Genomic DNA, 22,918 nt, shown 5'->3' with positions numbered 1-22,918 from the left:
CTAGTATGTATCTATTTCAAAATGTAATCTCTTGGATATAGGGACCAAGTCTTCTTTGGTACAGCTCGGAGAACCCAGTTGGAACTCAATAAAGAATAAGTAACAGCATATTCTATATATTTATAATGTGCACAGATAACCAGGTATGATTATTTCATGTATACAGCAATATATTTAATTTCTTGTCTGGGTTTGTTTTTTTTTTTTTTACTTTCCAGCCAGTCTGAATTTTCTCAGATATTTTCCTCTCCAAGCCCCGCTGTGTTGAGGATGTTTCAGTGAGCTGAGTCAATAAGGAAGGTAGCATCAGAAAGAATGGCGATGTCCCAGAGACCTCCTCTCTAAAATGAAATCTCTATTTGTTATCATTGACAGTTAAATATTCCTGTTTTCCATCAGCAAGTGATAGCAGCATGAGGTTCCCTTTGAGCTCTGGGACAAAACCGTCATGGGAAGTGTCAACCTAGGATAAGGACAGTTTTAAATCACAGGCTAGATCTCAGTGATCTAAGATGGCTGGTTTTCCTTCCTTCTCCTCCCCCTTCCCCTGAAAAATCATTCTAGTCTCATCACACAAAAGCTTTGCAGCTGTGAGCTGTCCTACAGTTTGCTTGAATTTTCAGGGACAGTCAATCCACTTCTTAAACAATTTTTCAGGTTCCCAGGACCTCCTTGTTTTATTTAAAAGGCTGCTTTTTATTACTTGAAAGAAAATAAAAATCGTTTCAAATCCCCTGACCTGTGAAGTTAAGAAAAAGGTTAAAACCTACTGTTCCTCCATCCTCCATTTCAATCTATTAGAGGACGAGGGGGTCCATGGCTACTTGACCTTTCAGGAAATTGAAGTATCTTTTCTGCCGACTCTTTCATTGGCCCTAGAGGATCATTGATGAGATCAGGCTTAAAACAAGGGAGCAAAGAAAAGTTATGATTTTTTTATAGGAGGAGATGGGGGAGGGAGACAGAAAACAGAACAGCAGTATCTTGGAGCTCTAGGATTGCCAGCATTAATTTAACGTATACTGATGTATCCTCTGAAGGCCAATGGGGCAAGATCCTCAGCCGGGGCAAATCAGTGCATCTCCATTGAAGTCAATGGATCTATGTCAATTTAGCTGACAATCTGGCCCTAAACATAAAGATCTGGTCTTTTTTTGTGGGGCGGGGGGAATATTACCTGCAAAAGATATGGAAATATTCTTTGAGGACCAGATTCTTTACTCAGACTGAATAGCATCTTGCTCAGGGTTTGACTGTGACTTTAGGTACAGCCCTGAACAAGGGGTGATGCATCAACTGCACCAACCAGGAGCAGCCTCAAGAGGCATTTTGACGCACCTGATTTACAGTTTCTTCCCTGAGTCTTCCTTGTACCGGCAGGGCGATAACTTACTTCTGGACTATACCAACAATACATTACTCCTCACCCAGTGCTAGCTCAGCTATTCTTAGTCAGTGAGAAGGCGGTGGAGCCAAGGCTCTGCCTATTTGCTGCCCATTCCTGTCCACTCCCCACCCACTTTCTCCAAGAGGAGAAGAAGTAATTGTCTACGAGTCTGCTCCTAAGATCGATGCAGTCCATGCAGCGAGCAAGGAGAATTCTTGCCCCCTCTTTTTCCCTAGCATGGGCATGTAATCTGAGTCCTAATCTAACCCTCCAGGACTAGTGCCATTGGTCTCAAAGGGCTGTTCCTGGAAAAAGATATTATTCAGAGTGAGGAAGGGGTTTTCCATCTGGCCCCACAATACTAAAAGGTAGGGGTCAGATTTTCCCAATGTTTCAGGGGTAGTCCCATCTTCTCCTATGGAACTATGGCCATGGTAAGGTCCTACACACCAGGAGAAAAGAGTATCAGAATTTGACCGTCAGTAACGTGTGGGTCAGAAATGTGTAAAGGTGCCACCTAATCTGGTGAAATAAACACTACCAATGAGACCAGAGAGATACAGGGGAAGACTCCGTTCAAAGAGTAACAATACCTGCAGCATTATTAGATATTATTATTACTAAATGTGACACAGTCTCTGGCCCCAAAGAACTTAGTCTGAATAAAAACCTGATCTGCCAAGTGCACTCCTGTAGCATCCATACCATCTCACTTTCATGTTGCTGTTCTTCTCCCATCATCTTTCCTTTTGTCTAGACTTTACTAATATTGTGTCTCTGACTCTGGACTATGATTGCTTCTTATTGGCTGAGTGGGCCTGATAAATCAATTTTGATGGCCTAGTGTGAGCCATCATTGATTCAGAGTCTTTTAGTTTCTGGGATGATGGGCATGGGAGTGGTTGGTAATGGTTTGTCCCCTTCTTCTCCTTTGTCGGTTGAATACAAGAATTTCTCTCCAGTCATAGCATGATCATGAAGGTGGCAACTTGAAGCAGACGGGTAAATGGCTAAGGTTATATAACCAGACAGGACGTTTTTTAGCTGAATTTGACAGTTTTGTTTAAATAGAAGACTCTTAACGGCCCAATTGGCTTGGAATTCCTAACAGCTCCTCCTCCGCCCTTTCCTAGGTAAAGATTGAATCCAAAAGCAAGTGTAATTAGCAACAGCCATGGCAGTTCTGTGGATTTATTAGTGGGGAGTGTCAAGCTGATATACAAGTCCTTGTACTGGAGGCACAGCATTTTTAATCTCCTCAATTCACAGTAATTTCCACTGGCCTGGATCCCAGGGACATAACTCTATTCCGGAAATCAGGCTTCCTGGAGTTGCAGCCTTTTGTAATGCTACCATGTTCCTGCACCATTAATAAAGGCCTCTTTTATGAGCAAATGTAACAGAAATACAGAGGGGTAACCTTACAATTCTGCTGACTGCGTGTGGGGCATGATTGTTTGCAAAACAGTGATGCTAGCAGTGTGGAAATGAGTTGTCTTGGGCAGATATTTTGGGAGGAGCATGTCTGTTGTGAAGGACTGGCTAGCAATGAAAATGGAAACATTTTGAAATTGTGCACATTCCAAAGCAAATGGCACTTCCATCTACACTTGCGCACTATGCTTTCCTGCATTCACATGCCCGTACCCAATTGGCAATTTTATCCGTATTATTGCGTTTGCAAACAATATCTTTCTGGGTGGGTTTTTTTCTTTAAGTCAATTCAAATTTTTTCTTCCAAAATCCAAACCAGAAATCCAGCAGGCATTGCACAGCACACTACTGCTGGGATGGAAATGAGTTTGCCCATCCTGTGAGAATTTTCAAGATCCAAAAAAAAATCCTTCCCAAATGGGAACGAAAAGTCAAACTTTTGAAAATGTTCATGAACCAACAAAATGAAAAAGAAATCACTTTAGGTAAATGAAAATGTTTCTTTTTGATCATTTTGAAACATTTTGTTTCAAATTTGAACTTTTTATCCTTTTTTTAGTCTAAACCTCCTAAAATTTCCAAATGAAAAATAATTTTAACTTGAATATTCAAATCTTTCCAGTCTGAAAATGTTGAAATGGAATGTTTTCATGATCTCTGGACATTTTTCCCCAGACATTTTCCAACTCCGGAGATTTGGCTAAGCCAAATCTGTTTTACAAATAGTTCCAGTTTCAACAAATTGGCAAAAAAACAGTTTGTCTGAAAATTTCCAACCCACTCTAGTACACAATAACCTGTCAAACACAGAGGTACGTTAGAAAAAAATGATGAGCTGCAATTCCCTGTGAGATCACTAGGTGTCATGTGGCTATGAACTATAAAGACGTTCTAGTTGGAATGAATACAATAGAGAGAAGTCAATACCAAAGAAATGTTAAAATGTATCTATTGCCAGTATAACATTTCATTCCACTAATCCATTTGATTGGACACCACAGAAAGAATTAGGACTGTATAAAATTCTTTCCGCCATGCAAAGTGAATTCAATTGAATAACAATGAGTTCCTGTAAAAAGGACTCTCCCTTTTTTGTGGGACAGAATGACTTTAAAGAGCCAGGACTGTTCATCACACACCTTGTATCATTCTGCCATTAAAAAGTTGTTCAGGCCTGGTACCAAGCACATAAATAACTATCCCAGATTCCCAGAGCCGTCTGTCCACTCGCTGTCTCCCCCTCTAGCTTGCTCCTCTGCCTGAACTCTTCTGTCAGCAATGGCCCCACCCCGCATATTTAAAGCTTCTGTCCCCAGATATAACAAGGTACTATCGGGCGCACAAAAACATGGAGTGTCCCAGGATCATGTTATCTGATGTGCAGAGTAATTCTCTATTTCTCTCCCTCTCTCAAACATATGAGTGGATATAAATGTCCAAAGAGTCAGCAGTTCACAAACAGTCTGAATGGTGCTTATGTGAATTTATGGGAACCTCTCTGGTTTGGAAATTTTGCTGGGCCAGGCTTTCTCATGAGGATACCACACTTTCAGTCTGGTTGAAAATACCACAAGAATAACCTTTCTCATGGTATTTCAGTATTTATATTCTGGTTCCTGTCCAACCCTAAATCAGGAAGTGCAGAAGCGTGAGAAAATTTTATAAAAAGAAGAAAAAAAGTTTAATGATGGTTTTTGCTTCTCAAAAAAGTTTCTGTTCAGTTCAAGCCTGAGGCAAAAATTTGGGCCAGTTCCTATTTATTCCAACAGGTTCACCCATTCTTAGTTACTATCAGGTGGGAGTGTCATACCGTTGCTAGAGCACAAGTGTGCAAGTCAGGAGAACTCTTGCTGTTGACTCCTGCTCTGCCAGTACTTGTGCGACTTTGGTTAAGTCTCTTAATTGCTCTGTGCCTCAGTTTCCCCATGTGTAAATTAATATAATAGTATTTACCCTCCTTTGGAAAAAGCTTTGAGATTCTTGGTTGAAAGGTGCCATGCAAGAGCAAAGTATTATGGTAATTAGTACACAATACAATGTATTTTGACACTAAAAAGTGAGTGTAAGTGTGTATATAAGTATTTCTTTAAACAGCGGAACACTTTTTCAGTGATTTAGGATACGATGTAATGACCACGCAGAATTAACAGGAATAAAACACTTTAATCAGTAGAATGAAGCAATGTAACTCATAACACCCACAGGAAAAAGATCTAGAAATTAAATCACAAATGCTTTAAAAATACAGTATTTCAACTTTTCAAATTGGTTACACCTGTGAACATGCAGTGGAAGGGAACAGACGTGCCTGGGTGTCCCTGAGAGCATAATGTGTCCTGCAGTACCGATATCACGGGGGATAATATGGGAGAAGGCAAAAGCCTAGGTTGAGTTCGCATGGCTGCCAGATAGAAAAAATAGCTTTTTACTTGTGACCCAAGCACATCGGAGATGGAAACTATTGAGAGACAATAAGCATGGAGCCCCATAATGCTATTTTTACAGCCCAGTTTTAGAGTACAGCCACACTTTAGAAGACGCATTAGTCTATATAAACATTTGAGAGTATCTGATCTAAATGATTTTTTATAAAGGGGACTTGAGCAGGGTAATATAGTGTTCTCAGAACTCCAAGGCACTGCATTTAAAACTCATTGGGCCGGATACCCCAGTCTGCTAAGGACACTTTGTGCTACTACACATTGACCCTCTCAAATGAATGTGTCTTGCTTGCATTCCAGGGTATGTCTATACTGCAACCAGAGGTGTGACTGCAGCACATGTAGAGAGAGACTGGAGCTAGCTTTGATCTAACTAGCTCACATAAGAATAGCAGTGAAGCCACGGCAGCACAAGTGGCCGCATGGGTTATACGGTCCTGCCCAGGACCCTGGCTATGTATTCAAGCAGCTAGACTGTGCTGCCATAGCTTTGCTGCTATTATTACTCAAGCTAGCTAGATCAAAGCTAGCTCGGGTATGTCTATATGTGCTGCAGTCACACCCCTGACTGCAGTGGAGACGTAACTCCAGAGCCTGTACATTGCCATGATGTTGTTTAATTACAAGCCTAATTAAACAGGTGCGTTAATAAGTTATGATCTTTTCTGTTCCTCATTGCCTTATTTTCTATGGCAGTTTGTAGAAAGTAGCTTGTAAAAAGAAATGCAACTTGTTACAGTAACCTCATATACCATTCAGTACATTATTGCACAAATTTCTTACAGTTGGAGATTTGCTCCCTGACACACATAGGTAAGGATTGCAGTACAACAGGGGTAGGCAACCTATGGCACGCGTGCCGAAGGCGGCACGTGAGCTGATTTTCAGTGGCACTCACGCTGCCCGGGTCCTGGCCACCGGTCTGGGGGGCTCTGCATTTTAATTTAATTTTAAATGAAGCTTCTTAAACATTTTAAAAACCTTATTTACTTTACATACAACAATAGTTCAGTTATATATTATAGACTTATAGAAAGAGACCTTCTAAAAAGGTTAAAATGTATTACTGGCACGCGAAACCTTAAATTAGAGTGAATAAATGAAGACTCGGCACACCACTTCTGAAAGGTTGCCAACTCCTGCAGTACAACATGTGCCTATGTCCAGCAAAAAGTTCTTTCTTAGATATAGGATTCACAAACTCTATACGAAGAATTTGGGGGGGTGTTAATTTAACATAAATTAATTAATTACAAATAATAAAGGAAAGTTGTCGATCTTTTATGTGCACTTGAATGGGAAGACCTACCAATTCAGGTGGCTAGCACAGGTGAATACAATTCTTCTCATGCTAGCTGGTGAACTAAATGCTGAGTCACTTGAAAGAGAACTTGCTCAACTTTCTACTGTTTACATAGCAGTGGACTGACAGGTTGAACATGCTTCCAAATCCCTTCTGTAGAAAACCATGTTGAACAAACTACTAAGGACTGACAGCCATGAGAGTGACTTCTTCTACATGTTATTTATTATTTGTATTTCAGTACAGCCTAGAGTCCAGCACCCCAAGGTGCGAGGCACTGTACAAATAGAGATGATCCCTGACAAGCTTTCTATCTAAGATGTGATTAGTTCAGTTCTCTTCATCCCCACCCATAGGCCCCAATTCAGCAAAGCATTTAAGCACATGATTAACTTTAAACAAGTGCTTGAGTTCCAAGGACTTCAAAGGAATTTATGCACATGCTCAAAGTTAAGCATGTGCTTCAGTGCTTTGCTGAACAGGGATGGACTGCTGAACGGGGGGCCATCGTCAATTGTGTGTCCCGCAGCCACTTAACTTTTTCAAACATCCACTTGAACTGCAGGATTTGGCCCAACATTTGAAAAACAAGAAGGGTTCTGCGTACAAAGCGGTGACTTGTTCTGGTTAGCTTTCTCTTTCCCCATTCCATTTCATTTTACCCACTTCCGCTTTCCTTGTTTCAGCCAGTTCTGGAAGTAGAAGTGCTGGAGCACCACGAGAGAGGCTGTATTCTACCTCAATCCAGCTGGCAGCAGTAACACCTGAAAAAGCTCACGAAAAGGGCTGCTTTTGGGAAGCTTCCAGCGAATGTCTCAGACACAAGGTTCCAATATTACAGATAAGCACCTACATTTTGGATGCCTATCTGAACTGAACATCGGCACTTTTTGAATGCCTCATTAAAATCAGCTGGCTAGCTTGAGCATCACAGTTTTTGCAGCACTATTTCCTTTTTCCAGTTCATTTGGAGCCAGCTAGAGGAGATTTTACACTGATGAGTTGGCTTCAAAGGGCCTATTCCCATGAGTAAATGCTCACCAGCATGGACGGTACAATCTGGCCCTTGATGTTTCCTGGGTGTTTCATTAGGACTTGTTAAATCGCAGTAGAAACACTAAGTTTGTCAACATTCTAATTTCTGAAAACCAGACCCCCCCCCCCCCCCCCCCCCCCTTCCCCCCAAGCCCCCCCCCTGCTCTGCCTCTTCCCTGGAGGTCACGCCCCCTGCTCACTCCTCTTCCCCACTCCTCCCATTGCTCCCTGCTCTCCCCACTTCCTCATCACTCAATCCTTTCCACCTCCCTCCCCACCAGCTGGGCTCCCTCTGCTCCGGGGCTCGGATGCGAATGGCAGCCTGACACGCAGCCTGCCGCCAGCCTGCCCATAAGATGCAGGTCGTAGGTTGCCCTGGCTGAGCAGGGGCTGGCACAGGTTGATGACCCAGCGCCTCGCCTCCCCGCCCCCTGCCTGTGGTAACCGGATTTTTTGTGTCCAGTCAGATGTACTGACCGGACACTGTACAGGTTCCCTTTCTACCAGACTTTCTAGTCCAAAACCAGACACCTGGCAACCCTAAGAAACACTCAGGACAAAACTATGTTGGACTAGTCAAATACTGTATTTTTTATGAAGAACATTTCCCAGTAAGGGAGACCAAGGATATTCATAACAGTGAGACCCTTAACCTTCTCGTAACACTTTAATTTCGGTAGTAGCTTTAAATGTCTTTTCTTGCAATTTCTTACCAATGCTTTGTGGAGCAATAGGAAACTAACAAGCCATAAGGAATGCGCAAGGCCAGTCTTTGGCCCATCCTGTACCCTAAAAATACAGCCAGATTCCTGCAGTGGTTATTTTAGTACCAGACGATGAACTACTTCCTCAAGATGAAAAGACTCAAATACCGGTACCCTCATAAACAGGATCTTGGTATATGGAGAATAATCAGACAATTTAGACTGCATGAGCCTCATGCAGACACAGACAAAAACACACACAAACACGTCGGCTAGTGAGATAAACAACACGGTTCTTAAGAGAAATTACCCAATTGAGATTTTTTTTTCATGAAAAAAAATGGTGACGATTTCCTCTGGGTTTCTTGCTCTGTATTGTCACCAGCTTTACCAGTTTGAACATGTCCTACCAACCTTTCTAACCTGCAGAGTAAGGGTATATCTACACTGCAATTAAAAACCCACGTCTGGCCCGTGCCAGCTGACTCAGGCTTGTGGGGCTCCGGCTAATGGGCTGTTTAATTGCGATCTGGTGCCAGAACCAAAAATCATCGATGCTGCTTTGAGAGCATGCAGACGGTTAAATGACTTCGCTACTGCAGTCCGCATCCTAGACGTTGTAAAGGACAAGGCAGGCCCTCATGAGGAAATCTACCCTTATGTTATCCAGGAACTTAGACCAACTTTGAATGAATTGGGAATCTCCACTCCAGAGGAACTGGGCCTGGACAAAGCATAAACGTAATTGATGGGCTGCACATGCATTTTATTAATGCTCCCTGATTGTACATAGTCGCCTGGAGACACAGATGTTAAAATATTACCTTATTTTAAATAATTATTATTTATTTGCTCGGGCTGGAGCCCAGGCTCTAGGACTTTGCAAGGTGGGGAGGTCCCAGAGCTCAGGCTGTAGCCCGAGATGGAACATCTCCACTGCAATTAAACAGCCCCTTAACCTGAGTCTTGCAAGCCCTAGTCAGCTGGTGCGGGCCAGCCGCAGGGTTTTAATTGCAATGTAGACACATCCTAAGAGTGCAGATAAACATGGCAAGAGATTATGTAGCTTCTGACTTCAGCACCTGATGCTTTGCTTGCTTTGTACCTTGAAGGTCTGTCCGCCTTATATAATAAGGAGGGAGGGGGGGACAGAGAGAAGGAGTGTGAGTCACAACAAACAATGTGTATCTCTGACTAACAAGGCCTAAAAAAGTGCAATGATGCATGTCTGAATAGTGAAAAGGATAAAATGTGTACTTTTTAGGAATTTAGATATTACTTCTTAAACATTCCCTTTGCTGCTGCCTAGAGTCAGTGCTCCACTCACTTTATTATACCCAGTGATTACTAGAAATATTTGTAGGTATATAGGTCCAGCTCCTCAAAAGTATTTAGGCGCCTAACTGCCACAATAAAAGTTATAAGAGTGGGTCCCAGCTCCCTACATATATGTAGTCTGGATTTTGAATGGTCGAGTTTGTATGCAACAGGGACCCAAGCAAATTTGAAATCGGTGGCAAATCACCATCTGAGAGCTCGTTTCACTGATCAGGGTGTCCTGATCCAACAGTAATATCACTGACACCTTCTCTTTCAGCAGACCCTGTGCCTGGCCCTTCAAAACTGACTGCCTCCAGATCTCTGTTAGACGTGCTGCAGTGCTAAAACTGCTTACTAACTGGGCTACTTAAACAGAGATTTGCAAATGACACCTTGGCCATCCCTAGTTCTCGTGGCATGATGTACTCTGCTAGGTTCAACTTTTGAGAACCTAGAAATGACATCAGAAAACATCGAGAATCTTAAATTATACATAAAGATGAGGGAAAATACAGAATTTTAGGACTGCAGTCTCTGGAGAAGAGACTGTTAAGAGACCTGGTGCTTTTCAAGATACAAAAGAGGACAGGGAGAGTTCCCACATGAACACTCTCTTTTAGCCATTTAAGACACGCCACCACTCAGGGCCCCCTAGGAAGAAGTCCCAGTTAATAAGAGAATTTGGGGGAGCAGAACCTGCAGTTGTTTTTATTCATAACTAAGGGCAGCAGTAGAGGCAAATAGCAAAGCCATATTACAAGCAGAAAATGGGGCCAAATTCACCTGTGGTTTAACACCGCTGGAGTCATTTGAGATACTCCAATAATGAATTTGGCCCAAGATTTGTGTCAGAAAGGGAAATTATTACTGATGAGTATAGCCATGACTTTGGTGTTGGGTTGCATAATACTCTTCTCATTAGTCATGGACAAAGCTCAAAAGCTTTGGAGATTTGGATCAGTTTGGATAAGCACCCAAAACCTAGGAACTAGTCAAACCACTTCAGTCTGCAGAAGTGGGTTGGAAATCTCCCAGGACCGTTCCTTCTTGTGTTTACTTAGGTATTTTAGCCTTTCTGCTTCTAGGGCAGAGAAACAATCATGAAAATAACAAAAAAACAAACCAACAAACAAAAGACATTTTTAGTGCTTTCTCAAGCCTCAGGAAAGGGTCAGGTCAAGTTTATTTTGTGCTTTGGCTGAAGGATTGAGTTGGGCAGGGATGGGGACTTATTTCTTATTTTATCCAAACAATTTTTTTCCGGACTTCGTTTTCATGTGCCTGTTGTCTTTAGAATGCTATCATTCCATCCTGGTGTATTTCTCATTGACCAAGGGGTCATCTCACCAGACTTCCTCCAAGTTACAATTGCCATTCACGCTACAACCTATCCTCAATGAGAGCTAGGTCGATCAATTATCAGTAATCAACCATTCTTTAAAGCCCTTCTCCCCCCACCCACCCCCCCCATAGATCCAAACAAACATGTATGAGAAGCTGGAAAACTAATGGATGTGGTCTAGCTATCGCAGTTCTTGGTTGTGTTTTTCCCATAAATGCAAAGCAAAAATTTCATTCTTACGCTATGGAACTTTTTTCAGAAGAAAGAAAGAAAGAAAATCGGATGTCCACATGACACAGAACAGAGACTTACTGTAACAGTCTGCATGTGAATTAAAACATGGAAGGGCAGCTGCCCCTGTAGCACGCAGAAAGGGCCAGATTCATTGTTGCCCTGTGTTCCTGGCATCCTCCCTCCTATGAACGACACCTGCACAGGGTGCCTTTGTACCACCCCTACAGAAGCCCCTAACACAGCAGGCAATCCATGGAGAGCCAGGAGCATGCAGAGATGTGACTGGAGCAGTCCTGGGCTTTGGCAATTCCCTACTGCCACAGAGGCACATGGGGGCTATAGTAGTGGAGGTTGGGGCACAACTAGCCTGCAGTGGAGGCTGAACTGGCCCCTACCAGTCCTGGAACTTAGAGGCACAAGCCGTCCCTCCACAGTCCCGGCACCAGCCCTAGCATTGGTTCAGGAAAGAATTCCCATGAGAGACTCTGCATTTAAAGGTGCAGCGCATGCAAAACAAAATGGCATTTCTTTCAGTTACATAACTGCATACACCACAAATATAGGAAACAACTGGGATCTAGTGCTATTTTGGTATCCCAGCAAAAGCTTAGATGCCTTTATCCAGAGACAACCCATACCTGCTGATAGTGGGTGGGCAGAGTAAGGGCAGAGGTTTCAGCAGATGCTACTGAGCATGCTCAGTCCGTGTGAGCATCCTCAGTACAAGCCAAGCAGCAAACTGGAGGAAGGGCATGTGACCCCCGCATTCCCTCCCCCCCTCCACATTGCCTCAGCCTTTATCATTCTCCTGAGCTTGATTTCTCACCATGTTGACTAGAAAATGCCTACCTTTTTCTAAAGAGTTCATTTGATCTCAATATAGCCTGGCATTTCCAGCGGTATTTGTGTGCAAGCTGCTAGCCTACCATATGCAACCTCACTCAGTCATCAATGACGACAGGGGCCCTGTGGATAAAATAATATGTGATCATGTAATTAAGGACTATATCATAATGCATCACACAAAGGACCTAAATTAATGTTGCATGGGCAACGTCAATTCTGGCATTTTCTAACTTCTGAGTGCTTGATTTTGCAACCTTAATAGTGTTTGTTACTGTAGAGTGTTGTGTATATTATATATAATTTATTACGTCAGAGGAAGCTTCTAACTAGGTCGGTAAAAAATACATTCCTGCATACGCAGTGTCATTTTGTAAGAGGAAGACACAGTCAGCTCCCATTCTGCAGAATGTCCTACAAGCCTCCCGCTGTCTTGTGTATGTTTGAGCTGGATAGCTTGCCCTTGCCCTTGCCCTTGCCCTTCCCTGCCAGCAAACACTCCGTTTTCCTGCTCCTGTGTTCTCTCACACTCTGTGTCTTTCTGAATCTTAGCAAATAATTAACAAAGAAAAACAATAAAAATATCAAGAGTGTTTTTCTGATTCTTCCAACAGCCCCTGGCAGTCACACCCCCAGCTTACACACTAGGCTCTCCCTACAGTGCCACCCAAACCACTCACCTTGGCTTCCCCATCTGCTCCCCCACCCACTGTCCATATACACCTCTGATGAAACAAAGCTAAAGGAAGGAGCACATGCAACTTTCCTCTCCAGCGATATGTGTGGAGCTTACAAAACTGGGTAGTGCTGCATTTCCCTCTTGGCAGAGACAGGAAGTCTGCAAACTGTCCATGGTGTCACAGTGTCTCACAACATAGAATCCTGCCTAGCAGGATTTATGACTTTGTTTGCCCTCTCCAGAAGAGTTGCAAGTCACTGAAGACTGGAAATGTTCATCATTTTATGTTTTCTTCTTTGTGGGTTGTTAGGCAGGGTTTGATGGGGGATTTTGCAGTAAATTTAGTGCTTGTGAATGAAGCAAGTTTAATAACCCTGAAGGTTGAAGGACTTTGGCCACAGAACAGATATGACATGGGCAGTGGCAGTATAAGCTTCTTCACTGCCCCACCCGTGACCTGGAAGGACCACTTCTAAAGTTAAGAAGGTAGCTCATTCTTTATCTTCTCTCAGTCCTTTGCCTCTCTCCGATGAAGTGGGCTGTAACCCACGAAAGCTTATGCTCAAATAAATTTGTTAGTCTCTAAGGTGCCACAAGTACTCCTGTTCTTTCTGGTGAGACTGACTACAAAGGGGTCAATGGGTGCAATTATAATGGTGGCTACAGAGATCCTGTCCAAGAAGAACCAGCTGAGACATCAATTCACTGTACATATATTACCAAGCAACAGTCAGCTGGTAATGACTTTTGGTTAGTCCTCAACTAGGCCAGATATAAACCAGTGCTCCAAGTTGCCCTAGAGAGAAAGGCTCCATACTCTATTACCAACCTGCTGAACACTGAGCCCTCTGATTGGATGGCTTTACTGATGTAATATGCCTCTTGTGTAGAATGCCCCATGACATCAGAAGGCAAATATGTGTAAAGCATAAGAAGTCATGATAGGAAAACATATCTAGACATCAAGCCTGCCATCTCATGAGGACAGGATTTCTGGAACCTCCTGGTTATGGATAGGTTAGGGATAGTGTGACCACAAGAATAGCTATTATTATTATTATTTATTTGTATTACTGTACAGCCTAGGAGCCCTAGTCATGGACCAGGACCCCATTGTGCTAGGTGCTGTACAAACTTAGCAGCATTTTATTTCAGCTTCTGGTCCTGGCCAGGGTTTGTGGTGGCATATGAGCATTGATAGCTGTGTATGGGGGAGGGAAATAGTTATCAAAACTTCCTGGAACTCCAGAAAGATTCAGCTACAGTTTTGCAAGAAGGCTTGGGCCATTCCTTATTTTATCTAAACTGCTTTGCCATCCCTAATGTACAATATAGCGTACCTTCACCAAGCTGCTACTCATTTCTCTCATGTTACTGCCATGTCCTTATCAGATGAGCAAGATCAAACTTGCTTGAGAGTTGCATTGCAATTCAGCTACTCTCACCATGAACACTGGTAATATTAACCCCTCAAACGCCATCCACTTGATTCTTCACTTCATTGTTTTGCTTCCATTTGGGAAGAGGCAGGGATAGATCCCTGCTTTGAAATAAATTTTTATTATTTTTATTATTTAAAGTTTTAAATTATTTGTTCTTTCCTACTTATTTCTGAAACAGAACATTTATCAGTAATAAATGGAAGAATCTGTCCAAGCTATCAGGAAGCTCAGTGTCTCCTGCTAGTTGTTTTTAGGATTTTAAAAACACTCATCTCTATAATCCTTATAATGGTTGTTGCACAATATAACCAAGTATGAACTGAATCCCTAACAAACTAAGGGACAAACCCACATGCCAGTGCTCAACCTGAATACCTGGGTTGGGTAATGGGGGAGGAACTCTTCCCATGCTGCAGAAAGCTGAAGACTGCTTTGGCCTGCTGGCTGACCTAACTCTCTGTGCCCCCACCACATCATGGAAGACAGGAATATCCATGCAGTGATGGATCCTCTGGCATCACGCGCATTCATTCTCCCACCCTATTGACCTCTTAAGCACTGCTACACAGGGAGGCAATGCGGAGTAGGGCTCTGTGTTATGCAAGGAGCACATGTCCCCTCCAGCCCACCCTTGGCCACTGAAACCAAACTAGCTCTGCTGCCAGCCAACCCTCCACAGCTCTTTCAGCAGGGACAGAATTTGCCTGGATATGAAGTTTCAAAGACAACTGTCCAGGGACAATGGCTCTCAGACTGTGGGCCATAGGCCAGTAGGAGTTCACATGGCCTTTTCTAGTAATCCACAAGACCATGAGAATAAGCACAGACCACCACGTGGAAGGTGGAGGACTGGGAGATGGAAGGTGAGCTGTGCAACTAGAGAATCTCTTTCCAATAAATGATCCAGTAAATGCAGTGTCTGAGTGTCCTGGTCATCATCTGGTGCAAATCAACAAAGCACCAGTGAAGCTACACTGATTTACACCAACTCAAGATTTGGCCCTCAGGCTTACATTCAAATTTTGGACTGTATTACAACTACAGAGGGGAGAATAAACCAGCAGCCATAAGTACCCACAGGGGGAACAAAGATTTGATAATGGGCTCTTCATTCTAGCAGACAGAGGTATAACAAGACCCAATGGTTAGAAGCTGAAGCTAGACAAATTCAGACTGGAAATAAGGCATACATTTTTAACAGGGAGGTAATTAACCACTGGACCAATTTGCCAAGGGCCATGGTGGATTCTCTATCACTGGCAATTTTTAAATCAAGATTGAATGTTTTTCTAAAAGTCATGCTGTAGTTCAAACAGGAATGATTGTGGGGAAGTTCTCTGGCCTGTGCTTTGCAGGAGATAAGACTGGATGATCACAATGGTCCCTCCTGGCCTTGGAATCTATGAATCTATAAACTGCCTTCCACAAATACACCCCCAGAGGCATCAGTAGGAATTCAATGCTTGAAGTAGGGCATATTAAGATTTGGTTGCATCACTTTATCTTGGTTGCAGAACAGCACTGAGCAGAAAAGGTAAGTGGGGGGACTAGTTCTGATAAGTAAGAACTGACCCAAATTTTCACCTGAACTCAAACTGATACTTTTCTGTGGTCCAAAAACATTCCTTTATTATTTCATTTCAGTATTTTTGTCTTCTCCTGCACTTCCTAGTTTCAACAGGGCCAGGAAATGAAGTATCGAAACATCACAACAGAGGCTAGTCTCATGCTCCTGTATTTCCAATCTGGCCAGAACCAGGGACTATTGGCATTCCTATCCTCACGTGATTTCTGACCTGGTTTCAAGCAGATTCACCTAATACGCTTCAGATGGTTTATTTAAACCCTCCTGAGGTTTGCCCATCACTAGCTGTAAGCTGGTGTGACTCTCCCTAGATGGCTTAAAGCACCTCAAAGCCAGAAAGGTCATATTTGCTGTGTACTGTTTAATACAGTCCTGCTTGCTTTCTCATGAGTGTATTCTAAATTGCCAGAAGGAAAGAAATCTGGAGTGAATGAAAGGACACGTTTATTTTTTATATTTATGACAGCAATAAATTCCCCTAAGGCAATGCCCTTTGCATTTAATATAGAGGGTACCAAGCGTGGCCAGGTAATGGATATTTTATGAATGCAGCTTGCCTTGAACAATTGATTGCTTAATTATGACATAAAAGATTGAAGCATATAAAAGAGTCATGGTAAGAAAGTACAAAAATCATTAAGGGTCATGAGTGGTGTATGATTATATATCCGTTTCAATACGCTAGTAGCTAAACGATAATGGCTTGCATCTTCTGTGCACAGCCTCTTGCTTAAAAGTACCATTTTATAAAATTTCTTATTGTATCACATTTTCTGCTTATCCAGGACAAAAGGAGCCCTGTGCTCTACTTTGTAGTTTATCTTTAGGCCAGACCGGAGGGGGGGGGGTGTTTGTCTTTGTATATTTCTGTTTCCGTGGATAATATTTTTCTTGCTGGAAGAAGGTAAAGGGTGTATGCAGGGAACTGTTTCCTCTAGGTCCTAGTGCACTTCCGATGTTAACCTCCTGTCGGCCTTTAAGCCATGAGAAAAAGTCAGTTGAGCTGCAATTTCACAATGGAAAAGTGCAAACACTGTGTTTTCTTTCTGCTGCTATTTTCCAGCCCTGCCTGGCTTTGTCTGATTCAGTGTGATCATATAGCTTAAATGAAATGAATAAATAAACAAGAAGCAAAAAGAAAAATGAAATAGATGGGTCAGTTACTACTTAGTGATGTTTCATATCACTGGGTGTTCATATTTAGCTACTCAGTCCACTGTTATCAATAATAAATGTACAAGGCATATCAGTGCTTCAAGGAGAATGTTCTCACACTGGCCTGCTATGTGCCTGATCCTTAAACAGCCAAAACTCCCATGGAGAACTAGGACTAAAAGGCTAAATTCATCCTTGGTGTAAACTTACTGAAATCAATGAAGTCACATTAGGGATGAATCTGAGCATAGGCATGAGATCCTCAACTGGTGTAAATGGACATAGCTCCATTTAATTTCTGGGCCTGCATGGTTTTCTCCATGAAGGATACCATGGTTAGCCTCTTCAATCAAGGAAACTAATAATTTACTCATAGATACTATGGGCCTCATTCTCATTTATTTTGAGGCTATTTTACACCCCTCTGGCAATGATAGGAGGCCTCTAAGTGGGTGTAACTGTCATTTGTACCCACCTTAGGGCCTCTTTACACTGCCAAAGAGACATAAAGTGGCCTTAGTGAAAATGAGAATCAGGATCCATGTGACAAGAAATAACAGTCGGGGGAAATTGTATCCTTGAAACAGTCTTTATATTATAGGGAAATTATCTACCCCTTGCCCATACATGCCATGCTTCTGAAGTGCTTTGCATGGATGGTAGTCGCTAGTATTTGCAGCTTGATTTTAAGATGGTGCTATTGATACTTAAAGCCCTTATCATAGAGGGACATGACAGTATTCAAAATCTTATTGGGTCTGGTTCTCTGCTGCCTTGCCCTTTTGTGGCCATTTAAACTAGCATATAGTGGGCATATAATGCCACCATGATCTGGCAGCATTTTACACCTACTTTGCACTCCCTTTGCACAGTTGCAAATGACTACACAAGATCCAGGGTCACGGAATCATAGAATCGTAGGACAGGAAGGAATCCCGTTCCGTTTCAACCTGGCAGACATCTACTCACAGCGAAGGCATCGACTGGGCAGGACTGGGTCATGGACAGATGGGACCAGGAGTGACGGAAGCTCCCTAAAAGTGTGGGGGGGTCACCGGCGCCTGTACCGTGGCCCAACCCCCACACTGCCCCTTCCCCCCGAGGCTCCTCCCTTGCGCCACCCCTTCTCCCCAAGATCTCGCCCTCATGCCACACATTCCCACCGAGGCCCCACCCCCAGTCGCTCCTCTCCACCTGCTCCCCCCATCTCTTGCCCTTACGGCCAGTAAAAAGTGATGGGGCCATGGCCCCCCTTGTTCCGGTGCCCCTGGGCTGGGAGGTGACAGAAGGGTCACACTTGAGGGGAATGGTCAGAAGAGTCTGTGCCCCCTACAGCACATTCCCCTCCTGAGCCTGGACTGGAACCCAAGATTCCTGGGTCTCACCATTCTTCTGGTGTCAGCAAATATCACACTAGCAACATGTGTGTCTCATCCCCCTCTAGTGCTAGTCTTCCACTACTGCTTTGAATTACTCCATTAGGTCAAGTGGCAGAGGTCTGTGTGTGGATCTAAAGTAGGGTGACCAGACAGCAAATGTGAAAAATCGGGACCGGGGGTGGGGGGTAATAGGAGCCTATATAAGAAAAAGACCCAAAAATCAGGACTGTCCCTATAAAATCAGGACATCTGGTCACCCCATCTAAAGGTTGACCCATGTGGGTCTCAGCATGATGCCACATGAGGGAATTTCTGTTTATCTGTTTGCTTTTTAAAACCTTAGGAAATTACACTCCAATAAAACTACATGGAAAGAAAATTATTAATGTTGCAAAGTCAAGCCCTTAGAAGTTAGGAAATGCCAGAATTAAGGCTGCCTCTGCAACCTTTATCCAGCCCATTTGTGCATCTTTAATTACATGATCACATCCTATTTATCTTATTAATTGTTCAGCCCTGCTGCATCATGGCAAATATGATTGTGACAGAGTCCAGAAGACCTCCTTGTTTTCCAGCCAGCAAGGAGTCAATTCCCTGCTTAGACCTCAAGATGTGTACATGGTGGAGTAACAAGTCAGGGCAGAGGATTGATGTCTAGTTGGACTCTCAGAGGAAACTATAATAATCACTCTAGAAAGGAAGAAGGCCTTGAGAAAGGTTTGCTCCGCATGCAGTTAGCACAGGGCTGATCTATACACCAAGCTGAGAATTTCTGTCTGCTTTCTACCTATTATGTAGAACCATTCTTTTGATTTTCTTACAATCAATGTACTCTAAAATCTCAAGAATCCAACCTAGAAGAGGGCAGCTTGCTGAGTGGAAAGCTCTTCCTTCGCTATTGAACCAGTTGATCCACTGCACCCACTTACACTGTTTGTTTTTAATTTTATATCCCCCTAGTATTTATTTTTCATGAGGCAAGATTTTGGTGGGGCTTTGTTTCATTACACTCCCACTGTAGCAAGGTCACAGTCAACCTCAAACCCTTATGGCATCTAATATTATATTATCAGGTTGTCGGAACTAGATGATACATGTCTCTGTTGACGTTACTGGTGTCCACTCCATTAAGCCGTCTCTTTTCTACCTAGCTTTTTGCATGACCATACAAGGGAGTAGATGGCAGTGAGCATTCCCCTTTTTGTGGCTATGTCTCATCTTATGCTCTCTTAATACCCAAGGGTGTAGGTGAGTGATGCATGCAGAGACATTGGAAAGTGTAAATGTATGCCTCATCCAGAACCCCTTATCTGGGCTAGCACCTCCCAAGAAGACTCATGTTTCCAATCATTTCATTGGCCTCACTGAGATGAGACGAGCATTCGTTCAACATAACATAAGAACATAAGCATGGCCATACTGTGTCAGCCCAAAGGTCCATCTAGCCCAGTATCCTGTCTTCTGAGGGCATGTCTACACTTATCTCTGGCGCGATAGATCCAGCGGGGGTCGATTTATCGCGTCTAGTGAAGACATAATAAATCAACTGCCGAGTGCTCTCCCATTGACTCTGGTACTCCACTGGAGCAAGAAGCATAGGCGGAGTTGACGGGGGAGCGTCAGCAGTCAACCTACCGCAGTGAAAACACCACGGTAAGTAGCTCTAAGTACGTTGACTTCAGCTACACTATTTTCGTAGCTGAAGTTGTGTAACTTAGACTGACTCAGCTTGCCCCCTCTCCCCCCAACAGAGTAGACCAGGCCTGACAGTGGCCAATGCCAGGTGCTTCAGAGGGAATGAACCAAACAGGTGATCATCAAATGATCCATCCCCTGTCAATGCTTCATCTAGGTCATTCCATGGGTGACCTAGATGAAGCTGGGGGGACTAAAATCTTTCCAAATATTGCTAGCTATATTACACGGATTCTTTAGGCAACATTTGCCAGAGGTGTTTATATTTGTGACACTGTATTAGATGAGTCTTATGTCTAGGAGGGAGTTCTCCCTGTCCCACTGAACTGCAGTCTGCTCAAGATGTCTAGGATCCCAGGTGCAGCAACATTTCACTAAAGTTGTGACAACTGGACCAAATTTTATTCATCTAAAGAAGAGACAAAAGCATGCTGTTCCGAGACAAGGGACGGGAGAAATATGGTACTACTGTACTAAAGAATAAATGGTCAGAGGCAGCAATGCATGCTTGATTTGTTTTAAAATAATACACAGGACTTACTTGACCTTGTGTCAATTTCTAAAAATGGGTCTGGCTGATGCTTCAGATTTCCGGAGTGGATGTGGAAATAAAGGAACTGTCCTATACGCATTATCAGGGTTTCCAAAGGCTTAGGACTGATTTATTTATTTTGGGATAAGCGTTCAATTTTGTAAATCTAGTGGTAATGAAAGAGATCACAGTAATTCCAGTGTTTGCTCCCTGGGTGTAGACAGAGGAGCTGTCAGTTCTGCAGAGGGGAAAAAATAGCTAGACTTTGCAACTTTATCTGAATCCTGTTGCGAGACACTGAGAGGTTAGTTAGATGGGTGTCTATTTAAGGAATGGAAGAGCTTATGGGCACAAATGTTGTATCTAAAAGGCTAATTTACAGGGACAAGAGACAGGCTGACGGATCCAGTGAAATATGGGATCCATTTCTAAGAAAGTGGAAGGGTACATAGTATAAAATCATTTAGGAGGACAGAACAGTTTATTTAGGGAGAGTAATCATATGTTAGTAAGAAACAGGCACCATCAAAGACATAGTCACATTAACTGTGGCCAGTCAAGTTGCGTACAGAAGTAAACTGAATGCTGACTTGTTACAAACATATAACTTGTATTGTGAGCAGATCTGAATATAGGGAGCCAATTTCTATTCTTAAGGTACGTCTACACTGCAATGTAAAACCAAGGTTAGTGGGTCTTGAGTCAGCTGACCTGTGGTTAGAGACCCTGGGGCTTGAGCTTCTACACAAATTCTTAACTCTATATTAACAATTTTCTAACCTGGGCTTGAACCTGGGGCCTTGGCACCCACACTGCAGCATACAGACCCAGGTCAAACCAACCATACTGCCCTCCTAAAATATGGCCGCTCTAGCCCTTTGAACATGATGCATTGTGGGAAAACTTTACTCCCCACTCTGCACGTTAGAGGAAGTTTTAACTGCCTGCCAACACAGCCTGCTGGAGAGTCATTTAGGTCTGCGCACTTCCAGCTACTGGAGCCAGCAACATGGAGGAGGTGCCTTTTAAAGAACTTGCTTGCACTTTCACACTTGTGTCAGAAAATGGGCAGAGCTTCCTTGAGGAGTTGATGGACATTTTGGCTGTATTTTCTGACCCACTGTAAGCACCTAAGGTAATTTATGATGGAGCAGGAAGAGAAGGAGGAGGTAGCAGAGGAAGAAGAGTACCCTGGCATGGCAGACTCGCACTGGCTGATGCGGCTCAGTACACTCAGCATAGACACTGATACCCCCAACGTAGACCAGTGCTTCTGGTGCAGGGCCACAAGAACAGACTATGGGATCGCACTGTCATGCAGACCTAGGATGACCAGCAGTGGGTCTAGAACTTTCCCATGAAGAAAACTACATTTCTGGAGCTCTGTGAGCAACTTGCCTTGACCCTCCAATGTAAAAACACACACATGAGGGCACCCTTGCCTATCCAGAAGCGGGTTGCTGTAACTATCTGTCTGGGAACTGGCTACCCCAGACTGCTACAGATTCGTTGCCAACCAGTTTGGTGTTGAAAAGTCAAATGTAGGCAAAGTGGTGGCACAGGTGTCTGAGGCAATCAGGTGCATGGTTTACCCCAAGGTAGCCAGCATTAAAGATATTCCTGAAGTGACTGCTGGCTTTGAGAGAATGGGGTTTCCAAACTGCACCAAAGCCACTGATGGGATTTACGTACTCATAGTTTGCCCTCCTTAAGGAGCACGAGTACATAAACTGCAGAGGGTACTACTTCATTGTTATGCAGGGTCTTGTGGATGACAGAGGCAGATTTATGAATGCCAACATGGGCTGCACTGCAAAAGTTCATGATACCAGAGTTTTTTGCCGATTGGGAGTCTATATTCATGGGCAGGCTGGGACACTGCTCCCACCAAATGACATTGTCATAAACAAAATTATTACCCCCACTTTATTCTATATTGTTATAGGGATGCTTCAGTCCACAGAGGCTCCCTGGACATGGCCTGGTTAATCACAGCTATAGAGTGCAGAGACAATGGAAAATTTTAAATTATACGCTTTCTCTGTTTTATAAAAATTGCGTAACTACTTGGGTTGGGAGTGGTGGGGGAGCGGCAAGTGCTACAAGAGGCTTTTTCTATCATTTCAGGCCTTTCACATTTTGGAGGACATAACTGTTCTTCTGGTGCCCTATTGGCAAAGGGAGGTGTTACGCCATGGGAAACCTCCAGTGTATGCAGCTGAAGTATTCAAACGGATAGTGACTGCACGGCACATCTATGAGTGGAGTGGGCTGGTCAGCTACCGAAGTGGCCCTGGAAAATATACCCTTCCCTGCAATGTGACTGCCTCTCTGGAGTTCCTGCTTCAGGAAAAGTTCGCAGCTATCAGCACCTGGGATTGGATCAGAATCTATGAGAAAATTAACGG

This window comes from Terrapene carolina, unplaced genomic scaffold (assembly GCF_002925995.2).
Source record: "Terrapene carolina triunguis isolate 2854851 unplaced genomic scaffold, T_m_triunguis-2.0 Scaffold85, whole genome shotgun sequence".
NCBI lineage: Eukaryota > Metazoa > Chordata > Testudines > Emydidae > Terrapene > Terrapene triunguis.
This window is presented reverse-complemented; position numbering follows the sequence as displayed.